General features: G+C 35.7%; 1 protein-coding gene across 1 annotated transcript in view; it reads left to right on the top strand.

The window, feature by feature from the left end:
* The first annotated feature begins 1,223 nt into the window (after positions 1 to 1,223).
* Positions 1,224 to 12,743, top strand: part of ADAM29 (ADAM metallopeptidase domain 29) — a 31,182-nt gene continuing 19,662 nt past the window's right edge. Inside the window, exon 1 of the mRNA XM_033134770.1 lies at positions 1,224 to 1,269. The gene's annotated coding sequence lies outside the window, so the exon portion shown is untranslated. The remainder of the gene's footprint in view (positions 1,270 to 12,743) is intronic.

Here is a 12,743-nt window from a genome sequence, read left to right as displayed (position 1 = left end):
TGGTAATCTTTCAGTACTTTCCTTCAGTAACATGACTTGGATATCAAGGCATTTGTTTAGACAAAACCTCATTGAAGAGCTGAAACAACCACACTCAACCACTTCCCTTGTTCCTGTGAAAGTCTATAAAAAAACAAATTGAGAAATAAGCAAAATCGTCACAGAATTAATGTCATTGAACACCAAGCACTGTTCAATATTAAATATTGTAGTTGGAAGTATGTTAACTTGGACATTTCTTCAAAGAGAGGAACTTTGCTAAAGTCAAATAATTTGATTGAAATTATTATCTTTCAAAGGTTTTTGTTTAGAAAAGAAATCTGTCTAAATCTTGGTATTGTGAATCTTCTCAGTGAAACCGTGATCACATGGTTTATGAATAAAATACTTTGTGGTACAAGATATTACGCTAAAAACCCACAAATTCAACAGATAGCAATTCAGTAAGATATTGAATTGTGTCAACATTATTAGTCATCTTGTAACTAAAAATCATTTATCGCTGCATTAGGGTTCATGTTTTTTTTTACGTATTAATAAAAATAAATAAAACTACAGGTAAAAGGCTTTTATACTTTTTTAATAATAGCTATTTTGCACTTTGATATCTGAGTTATTTCCTATTATAAATTTATATTGAAATCCATTTCCAGAAATGACTTTCTGTTTTTTTATTAATCTAATATTCTAATTTGTTCAAGACTTAAAATGTTTTGGGCTCACTTAGGAAAACTGAGGTAGCTAGATATGTCACACAACCAGCCCAGCACACCAGGCCTTAGTTCGAAGTAACCAAGAGGAAATAAATAAATGAAGCAAACAGGGCTTTGCACCCCTCAGAGAAGAGATAAAAAAAAGCCAACAGGCAGTAATGAAAGGGCTCTTAGAGATAAAAGAGAGAATAATAAAAAATTGTTTCTTGGCAGTTATAAAATAAAGTCATAATTAATGATTTTAAAAACCACATTGATATTGCAAACCATAAGTTCACTTTTTTTCATTGAGTAAATTGGAACAAACTGCAGTTTTAACCTTCAAAGTATTTTCATAACACTTTCTCTTGTATTTTTAACTTCGTCAATGAACTTTAGATTTCAATTTTTGTCTTTTCTCATTAGTTACAAAGATAATTACTTCCTTGCTACACACTGACAGAGGAATAGACTTGAGTGTCTACAAATTGTTTATTGGTAATGATTTAGGATATTTTTCTGTGAGCTGGGATCGTGTCTCATGAAACCGAAGAATGGAAGCTTGGACCAAAGAGAGGTGAGGAGTTGTAAAAGACGATAGTTTATTAAAAGTAAAGAGTAAAGAGTCCCAGCTCTCAGGAAGAGAGGGGGATTGCCCTGTGTCTGAGGCAAAAGTTCTTACTTTTATACCTTCCTTTGCCTGCTTGGGGAAGGGGGCTGGCACCTTCTAATGGAATTCATCTATCAGGTTTGTCCTGTTTGCCCATCCTGAAGGGATTAACGAACCCATTCCTATCTATCAGATCTGCTCCTTTGTCTGGTCTAAAGGGATTTATGAGATAATTTATTAACCTCAAGGAGCATTCTTATATCTTTGTCCTGGAGTGAAGGAGCCATTCCAGAACCTGGAGTTTCAGGATATGGCTGCCTTTTGTTTATTCCACCAGGGACCTCCCTGTTTACCTAACAACATGCTAACTAACCTGTCTCAACCCACCCCCTCCCCCGCTCTGAAGACTTAACCCTAACTGCCTTTAGGGAATAGGGTCAATGACCGCTCAGGCTGCTTCAGGCTGTGAAGGGGCTTAGAGAGACCAGCAGCTAGGGCTTGTCCAGCGGTCTTTCTAAGGGTCCCCAGTAGATGAACAAATCCAGGTGAGGATTGTCCTGTAGGCCATCATAGCCAACCAGTGGGTAGTTTTAAGCTGAGACACATTGTAGGCAACAGCATGAGGGAATACCTATAATAATGAATAAAAGGAAAATGAGAAAAGTTTCCTTAAGTCCCACTAAACTGGGAAGCCAGGAAGTAAGGAAGGAAAAATCTAGGCCGAAGAATCTTGTTTTTACTTTAATATTGGAAACTATGTTATGAATTTGTTGAACTTTATCTTTAATTAACTGTAAATTATCAGAGAGATTGAAACAGCATAACCCTTTAAACTTTTTACATCCTTGACTGTGTTTGAGAAGTAGATAATCTATGGCAGCTCTGTTTTGGAGAACTGTTTCTCCGACCTGTCCTAACTCTTGTCTCACGGCGTGGATAGCCTGTGAGGTAGTATTGAGGGCCTTTGTTATTGAGGAAGCTATTTGACTAATCTTTATATTTAAAGCAATGGTTATAGCAGATACTACAAAAAGAGACAAGGATACATACCCAGCGGGGCTGAATACATGTATATCACTGTTATAACTGGAGTCCAAAGTAAGTTTATTGTGATGTTTAACCTGATGAGGCTTTTGGGGTAAGAAGACAGTTAATCTCCCGAGAGAGCAGGGCGCCCGGTGCTGTAAGCTGGGAGATTATCTTCCCACAAATGAGAAACCATCTAGCCCGCAATCTGATGTGTGCATTAGAACTCATAGAGGTGGTAGAGCTATAGTTTAAACTGTTAACACTTGAAAGATTAAAGCATTGGTTGGAGCAGCTAGTAAAATTAATGCATTGATTAGCCGGAATTACGGCTCTTTTACCTTTACTCAGTTCTAGTGTTTGGGTGAGAGCTATTAGCTCAGCCAGTTGTGTGCTGGCCCCAGAGGGAAGGCTTGTATTTTCTAAGATATTTTGTAAACTACGCAGTAGTCCACAGTAGTCTCTAAAAGTTTTCACACAACATTAAGCCTTTTTTTTGCAGTAAAATGTCAATTCAATGAGGAAAATCACAGAAATGGAGTGTGAGTGGGCAGCAAAGTGGCAGATGAATTTTAGTAAGACTTTGATGATTTCCCTTCTACCTTACTGTTTGTGGCTCCTATTTGTTTGTTTGTTTGTTTTTATTTTAGGTTTTTTTTTTTCATTTTGTTTTTTGTTTTGTTTTAGTTCTGTTTTTTTGATTTTTTGGCCCCCGTCATGACTATTCATCCTTCATACTTGGGGTCATATTGGAGCTCCTGCTTTCTGGATCCACTCAGAATTCACTATTGGTTTTTCTCCCCTACAATTTCCCCACAACATGCTATCTAATATTCATCCTTTTTTTCCCCCCCTAATTTCTGTAACCATTCCTTATTGAAATTGTTTTTTGACTGCTTTTCCTTTTTTTTTTTTCCTTTGCTTTTCCTTCTTTCAGTATCAACTTTATTTATCAGTGTGATCATGCCTTCTGAACCTACAAGAGGTTTTAAGGGCCTGGCCAGTCATGTCATAATGAGTTTGTTCTCAGTGTACGGAGATTCTTGTGGCTGTTGTAGTGGTCTACATAGATTTAGTTATAGTTGAATATCTATGGAATTTCTCAAAATCCTGATTAAATATCAAAAGATATAACAAACCATTATAGTTGCCACATATAAATATATAATAAAAACAATAAGTGAAGTTATAACTTCCAGTTATAAAATAAATAAGTCATGGGGATGTCATGTACAGCATGGCAACTATAGTTAATAATAGTGTATCGCATATGTGAAAGTTGCTGAGAGAGTAGAGCGTAAAAGTTCTCATCACAAGAAAAAAAGGTTTTTTTGTAACCATGTATGGTGGCAGATGGTAACTAGACTTATATTGGTGATCATTCTGCAATATGCACAAATATCGAATCATTATGTTGCATACCTGAACTACAAAATGGGGTGGAAGGCAGAAAGCTTTCATAGGATAAAGGATAAAGAACAAGGAAGAGAAAAGCAAAAAAATATCTGATTGGCTAGGGTCACACAGTCAATCTTGTTTGGGGTGAGAAGACACAAAGTTAGCTTGGTGTTTTGGGATTGGCTTCCTGGATATACTGCATTTCTGGTCAAAGGGAACATTTATAGGGATATGAACGTTATCTAAGCTTTGGTTTGCTGATGTGGCATTCCAGGCAGGAGCAGTTCCATCTTGGGCCTAGAAAGTATTTCAACATATACAACTTAAGTGCCATATTAATTATTAAAGATTGCTAAGGCACCATTTTGTTGTGCCATTTAATTATAATGCTTTGGTTGATTTATTTTGATGAGCATTGTTGCAAAAGTGTAGGGTTTATTTTTTAATATTCTGTTATGTACTTGTATAATGTTAGTTTCTCATAAAATATAAGTGGAAAAAAGCATATTTCCTATTGATGGGATACTTATTTAGAAGAATTACATAAGACTTTCAAAAACTTGATTTAAAATAAATGCTGCAGGTTAATAATAACTGTACTTTCTTGACATATGATAAAACTTACTCAGCTTACTGAAAGTAGATTTAAGAAATGATTCTTAATTGAAAATTCCTCTAGATTAGAAAGGATGCCTGTACCATAGAACTCTTTTGAATTAGACCTTGTAAATAATTACTAATGGTGGCAGTAATAAAATGATGGCCTTAAAATGTTTTACATTTCTCTCCACAGTTTTAAAGACTCATTTTATAATTCAAAAGTTTATTTATTTTTGCTTACACACTAAAATTATTCTAAATGATATAAATTATTAATCTGTAATAGTTCACAAACTATTGAACAGCTATAATTAAGTAAAGGTAAGAAAACAAAAAATAAAGTGTCAATAGGTACTACTCTTTCATATTGTAAATTTGTAATTATTCCACTTCATCACAAAAACCTTTAACTAACTTTTACAACTTTGTCTCTTATAACTATAAATGAAAAATCTTTTCTATAATAATGACTGCTGCAGTTTTTGTAGTAGCAGAATTGTTATTATTAATGTTCATGAAATACTTATTGGGTCCCTCTATTATAAGAACCAAAATAGTTTTGTTATTTCAATATGTTTTCTTAACTTTAAAATTATAGTTTGATTAAGAATTATGAATATATATACATATATGTGTATAATAATTGCCAACATGTTGACTTAATCACAAGTAATAGGGCAGGTTAGTACTCCCAAGTCATATTGGGGCTTGTTTCTCCATGCTCCCACTAATTCTCTGGGATCTAGGCTCTGTTCTCTGTTATGTAGGGGCTATGAACTTTATTATTTCAGCTATCCATGTGGAGTTGTCAACATAGGATAGAAGTCAGAGTTTGTTACATTAGATGATCCATGGTCAATATGCAGAAAGTTGCTCTTAGAAAACCTATGCTTTTAGATAAAAAGAAAGAGTAACCCATTTATAGCTGCTGCCTAGACAAAACACGGTATATTTTGGCCAGGAAGGGTCTATAAGAACATAGTGTTGGCCACCATATTTTGATTGATCTTCAACAATAACTGCTCTCAAGACTTGGTAGTTCCCTGATAGTAACCAAGCTTTTCTACTCTCGCGGCCATTTAGGCCAGACAGATCCTTTCCTGACTACTACATGTAACACCTCTGAGTTTTAATTCCATCTTCCTCCTTCTCCAGTTGAAGTGCTCTCTTTCTGATGCTCAAAAATGTTTTAAAAGAAAAAAAATCTTAATATTAATTGTGCTGTAACAATCTTACTTCTCCATAAAATCGAATCTGAGTTGACCTGTGAAAAATGACCTTACTAAATCCTAAACTTAAGAATTAGCTAGTAAAAAATCAGTTGAGATGAGAGAGAGAGAGAGAGAAAGAGAGAGAGAGAGAGAGAGAGAGAGAGAGAGAGAGAGAGAGAGAGAGAATATGTTAAATTGGGTCGCAGGAATTAATTGTTGGGCATGTTATTGAGTAAGAGATGTACCCCTCCCTGTAAGCCTTGTCATTCTGCTTGTAATGACTCTGGACATTTATGCTTTCTTTGATGACTTCCAGATACGGGAAGGAGAGGATAGGCTTTTTCTTTTCTTTTTTTCTGGGTGGGGTGGGTGGTATCAGGCTAATGATAACTGATCACTGATGCATTAATTGCATTGTGACCAAAAAAATATATATTTCTATGAAGTGCTTTTTTACTGATTCTTCATGTAGGATAAATATTTGTGAATTTTTAACACCAAGCAAATTTAACACAATAGATTTCGTCTATAATTTAAATGAGGATTTGTTTTAAGTAAGTTGAGTAACACATCGTGTGCATTTAAATAAACTGTACTGCACACTATATATTCAGTATTTCTCTGGGAAGAATTCATTATAACAAGGAAGAAATTTTGTGTAAATCATACCTTTTAATATCATAACAGCATTAACTGAAATGGGATTTGGCCCCTTAAACATTCCCCAGCCTCACAAAACAACATTGGACATGGCTTGATAATTTAAGAAAGATCTCTCTCTCACACACACACACACACACAAAACCTTCTGTTTCCCTTTGACTTTTTTTTTATTTAATTTATTGAGGTGACAGTTGTTAGTAAAATTACATAGGTTTCAAATATACAATTCTGTAATATATCATCTATATATCACATTGTGTGCTTGCCATCTAGAGTCAGTTCTCCTTCCGTCACCATATATTTGACCCCCTTTACCCTCTTCTACCACCATCCCCCCCCATTACCCTCTGGTAACCACTAAACTGTTGTCTGTGTCTACGAGTTTTTGTTTCTCTGTTTGTTTGTCTGTTCCTTTGTTGCTTTTCAGTTTTATATCCTACAAATGAGTGAAGTCATATGGTTCTCGACTTTTTCTGTCTGACTTCTTTCACTTAGCATAATAATCTCAAGATCCATCCATGTTGTTGCAAATCCCTTTGACTTTTCAGATAAGCTTGTGAGCTAATCAAGTTTCAGAAGTAAAATGACAGTTTTTTTCCTTTAAATTACTTAAGAAGGGGAAATATAAACCTATTTGCATTACTGTGTGTTTAACCTAAGAATAACTCATAAAAATGAACCACATATATATAGATTGACATATAGACCTATAGATATTTAGATAGATAGATAGATAGATAGATAGATAGATAATAGATAGATAGATAGATAGATAGATAGATAGATAGATAGATAGACAGATAGATAGATAGAAATGTAATCCATTGGTGGAATCAGTGGACATATTTCTCAGTGTCTTGCCAGTAATTTCAACCTGAAATGATATTTGCCCCTGTTAGTCAAACTCTGAGTTTTATAATGTTGTTAATTTTAAAAGTTGATTTATTATATGACGTGATATTCTCATAAATAGAACCACTGTTGACAAATTACCTGCTACCAAATATGAAATATAAAATTATTATTGCTGGTTTCATCTACATAAATTCATTTTTTTGAAATTAGTGTTATGAATCATATAATTAATAAACAAGGCATGACTTATTATTTTGATTATAAGCATTCTGTCCACAAAAATTGATTACAATATCATGCAAAAAATGGAAATAAGAGCTTATAATTTAGTATTATTTTCTAATTTATTCAATGAATTATTATCATCTCCTAACTATTCTACACAGATAGTGTTCAGCTGAGTTTCCAGAGAAAATGGCTTTGTTTAACATAGTATTAGAAAATACTTCAACCAAAATGATAGCAAAATTACATAAAAACCAACTGCTGAGTTCTGATCTCATCTCAGAAATATAGAGAACTAGATAGTGTTTTCCCTTCCCTTAAAATAAGAAAAAAAATTAATGCAAATCAATGATATTTCGAATTAGACAATGAATGTTGCAATGGAAAAAAAATAAAATCAAGGATGTGAAAACCACAATCAGGGAGAAACAAGATCCAGGAATTTGCCTCCGAGGATGCTGAATGGCATATACACTGGTAAGAAAAATCAGCTAGAAGATTTAAACTAATTGCTAAAGTCTGAGTGTGGGTAAACATGGAAGCTGGAAACCACATGGGGACATAGGCAAACGTGAGTTTGTACCCTTTTACAAGCTTTCCTCCAGGGAAGATTGAAGAAAAATCCTAAGAAATCCTCTCTCCTGGTACTGTCTGGGGAGTGAAACATCAGCCACTGCCTAATATCCACCCCATCTCATCTTCTTTATATGCCCTATGGAAACAAACTCTCAATATGCAAAGTCCTCAAAACCTGTTGTCTGAGGGCACAAATGGGAACTGACTGCAGTTGTAGAGAAAAACAAGAAGAAGAAAAAACAAGAAACACCTACCCCTTGGTTCAAATGCATACGAAGCCCAGCAATACCTCTGGAGGAAGCGCAGGCCTCACATCTGGGACCCGTGTTAACAGTACCTGCCTAGAACTGCAGCTTAACCAGAACTTCACAGAATGACCCCTTCTCTCTAGCTTCCAACCACCATACTCACAGGATTCCTGTAAAAATAAAAGTAGAATATAGCTGGAAGAGATGCAAGAGAGAGATCCTCTCTGGTGAGCAGCAAGAAGTGAAGAACAAAAGGTGAAATTTTATATAGAAAAAGAGTGAAGCTAAAATTGACAATGACGGTAAAGGTACATTAAATCCTACTTAGCCAAAGCAGGAGACTGTCCTTGTAAAATCCCTTCTACAGACTCTTCCTTAATTCCCCACCTTTACCCACTGCACAGAAAGAATATTGGCAAAATAGTTGCACTGTTTGTGCTAAGAAACAAGGGGAAAAAATAAAGCAGGTTATTTAATGAAGTTTCTCCAAGGGAGAATCAAGTGACCAATTTCCATTTGTTTCCTCTAAAAATCAATAATGGACCGATTTCTCTAAATACTAAAGAAAACTTGTAAATTTTTGATTGATAGGCCCTATGACATCTGTCATAGATCTTGACCCTGGTATCTAACCTCTCCCTGGGAGCCAACAACTATTCGATCCTGTGCCAAGTACCTCAATAGCTTCCAAACACTTTGTATGTCCCAGGCCACTGGCAGCCTCAGACCTTTGAGAAACATTCTTTCCTCTTTGTGACATCACATCCGCTAACTAAATGGGGTGATGTGAGGGATTGACTGTAAAACATGCTGTCTTGATGGCCTATTCCTGGACTTTCCTGAGGACACCTTGATCATAACCAGGTCATAGATTATTTAAACATTGATTTTCCTGTGTTCTTAATAGAAGTTGATGGTCTAAGAAGTAATCATACTTCTAGGCATAAATTATGCAGATTTTCCAATATTATCTGGGATGAACCTATGAGTTTCAGACGGAACCCTCCAAATATCTACCCAGACTAGCACCGCATCCTCTAAAATCAGAACCAAAAGAAGTACTAAAATCAATAAGATGACAACCTAACAGAGAAATGAGTCATTAACTCTTGTACTAGTCCTTGTAATACTTATATTCTTGTAAGTTAAAAAAGAAAAATAATATCCAAAAAGTAGGGATATAGATTTGTTCAGAATCTCAGGAATATAAACCTAATAATCATTCCCTACTTCCCTGTGGTACCAAATCCAAACATGCTTTTATTTTTGGTACACCATGAAGCTGCATGTTTTATAGCTATAAATGTGTTTTCTGGTTTTTTTGGTTTGTTTTTTGTTTTGGGGTTTGGGGGGTTTTTTAGTATCTTTTATATTCAGAGTTCAGAGTCATTTCTTGGCTTTCTTCTGGGAAAATCAATAAATTCCTCAACCAGGACCCTCAAGAATCTTACATTTCCCTATATTTAAAGTTCATTTGAGTTCTAGAACTGACTCCATCTATCTACGTATAGTTTTATCTGTACGTAGCTATATACTTTAGCTATATACTTTCTTAAGAGAAGTAAAAATTTTGTCGAAGTAAAGTGTATTCCTTGGGGCATAATTTATCCCAAAGAGGTAAATTTCTCACTCCTGAAAAATTGTAACAATTCAGAATTTTCCAATGTTAATAACTAAGAGATCACAAAGATGATTTCTGGGTCTCATTGGCTATAGTAGATAATGGGTCCCCAAATGTATTTATTTCCATTTACTACATGTGACGGGCCAGCCGCCACAAATCGAACAGTACCCGAATGGGGGAGTGGGAATGAAAAAAGACACTCACACAAATGATGATGCGGCCGGTCTTCAGTGATCCTGAAGCCCCGAGTTTACTATTCTTCACCAATTTATACCATCTGTGTACATGCAGCTTAACAATCATGAGTGTTCATTATCTCATTAAGAGTAAATTTATGACTTTTACATACAAACTACAAAATCCTTGAAACTTTCCCAAAGTTATCTCATGACAAAGCCCACCAATTATCCTGCTAGTCTTCAGTCCTCAGTGTCCGAGAACCGGTCACTCCCACCTACTTTCTCAGCAGCTTGCAAGCACCCTCCAGGTGCAGGCAGAGATAATGCCTTAGAAGCTGAAACAAGTTAATCACAAACTGAGCCAGTCTGCAAGGCTTTAGAATAACAAGAAATCATGGCTCCCCACAACTACACAACAAATTAGCACAAACTTAGGTACTTAAAACAACATACATTTATGATGACACAATGCTCATGGGTCAGGAGTCCAGACATGGCTTAGACGAGCCCTCTGCTCAGGGTCTTCCACGCTGAAATAAAGGTATTAGCCACACTGCCTTTCTCTCCTGGAACTTACTTAGTTCCTTGTGATTATAGCATTGAGGCCCTCAGCTTCTACAGAGGACCGCTCTCTACTGGCAGGTTTCAACACGGCATTTCTTTCTCTTTGAGGCCAGCAGAAGAGTCTCTTGTTTTTATGGCTTTCACCTGCTTAGGTCAGTCCTACCCAGAATAATGTTCCTTTTGAATCCTTCAAAGTCAACTAATTAGGGACCTCAATTACATCTGCAAAATATTTTCACCTTTGTGATGTAACAAATGTCTAATCACACAAGTGACATTTGTCGTGTTCACAGATCGAAACTATATAGAAGGGAAAGGGATTATGCAAGCATGTGCACAGCAGGAAATTTAGGGGGTGATTTCAGCATTCTGCCTAGCACACCAATTTTCAGAAATTGCCTCAATACTGTATGACTTAAGCAGGTCTTTGGTAACCAAATCTTTTACCTGGGAATTTAAGAATTGAGTAGGCATTTTGTGCTTTAAAAATCAGCCCTTTAACAACTACTTATTCATGTAAATACATAAGAGATTTGAACAAGCCCTTGGTGTTGACTCAACTTTATGGAATTATCACAGATCAATATCATGCAACTTTTTTCTGTTGACCCAGTATCAAAGTCTTACTCGTCTAAAGCTGATAACAGCAGTTGCCAACTTGGTGGAGGCTTCTCCTAATATGACCGCTCTATTTAGGGTCTGTCTGAAACTTAATGGTCCTTTATGTTGCCAATCTTTGCTGCCCACTGAAAACACTCAATATTTCCCAGTGAGAAGGCTTGCTTCCTATGAAGTCTTATTACTTTCCCCCCCCTTCCATCATCATAATACTTTTCTTCCATAGAAGAAGGGAAGCTCATGACTCCCTAACTGCTGTTTGTTAAAACTCTAATACATTCATTAAAACACCCCTAATAAGTTTATTAAAAATGCCTAAAATCTAGATTTAATCTTGTTTGTTTATAAGTCATATTTTAAGAATAAAACTAGAAAAATATCAGGCAGGATACATTGTAATAGATCTCAGCTCACCACTAGAATATGACAAACATCTACCCAGATGACAGAATTTATTGTTGCCTCAGTAGTTTCTTGGCTAAATAAAAAGAAAAGAGTTTATATATACAGTAATGGGAAAAATTTTTTTTTTGCTGGGGGATAGTGTATTATTCTGAAAGCTTTAGAGAAAATCAAGGCGCTTCACCTAAATAACTATCCTAATTTAGAATCTGTAGCAGATTAGAGGCATTTTAATAGCTCTAATGGTTTTTATGGAGTTGGCTATTTTCAAGATAGAAGCCCATTCAAAGAGAGATATGAAAGCAAAAGGAAAAGCCCTGTCTAAACATTGTTCCAGTAGGCTGTCCTTATCAAGATTCCAACCACCACTATACTGAAAGGACCACATCTCTGAAAAAGCTCAAAGAGAATATTAGGGACTATTACACAATGCCAGCCTTTGGTTCCAGAGTTTAAAGAAGGCAGTTATTACATGGAAATAATCCCTTCCACACCTAGAGTGGCAGCTTGGGTCCTCAAATGAAATCTTAAAAATTTTTTACACGATATTACCCACATATCTAGGACAAATTGGCCACTGGAATCGATCAACATTAGTGAGGAAATAAATTTTATTGATTGTTGTTGATGAGTGGTTCCAAAAATTTATAATTCTATTTGACAAACCCATGAAGGCATTTTGACCAACACCAGATCAATGGATGATCCCCAACAGCTGGTATTCAGTTGACAGTACAAAAGCCTACTGGCTGTTATCCAAAAACTGAACAGGAATGTGTTGTTACCTGTTTGATCCCTACCTTAAGGATAGTAGCCAAGGATATCACCTAGCATCCATTTTGGCCCATCAGTATCCAGTCTCAGAAAAAGAGTTAGTTACATAAATTGTAGTCCAATTCCTTCACATTTCATCCATAATTACGCGCACACACATACATACACACACACACACATATACACACACACTTAGGTGCATACTTTATATAAAGGAAATATCAACACATAACCTAATGGTGTATTCTATATATGTACATAATTAGAATTTTTTTGTTTCTTTCTCATTGCCTGCAGATGTGTTATTTCACATGCTTATCCACAAGGTGCTAATTAAGATTAAGCAGGGGAATCAACCCACATATGGGTCAATTATTTTGTCTGTACCGGGACATACCCCCTTCATTTAGTAATGTATGTGTCGTGATATGCTGCAACTGTGCTGAGTCCAGTTATAACTGTCAACTCCTGGAAAACA

Source organism: Rhinolophus ferrumequinum, chromosome 18 (genome assembly GCF_004115265.2).
Source record: "Rhinolophus ferrumequinum isolate MPI-CBG mRhiFer1 chromosome 18, mRhiFer1_v1.p, whole genome shotgun sequence".
NCBI lineage: Eukaryota > Metazoa > Chordata > Mammalia > Chiroptera > Rhinolophidae > Rhinolophus > Rhinolophus ferrumequinum.
The sequence above is the reverse complement of the archived record's forward strand: the minus strand, read 5'-3'. Positions and strand labels throughout refer to the sequence as shown.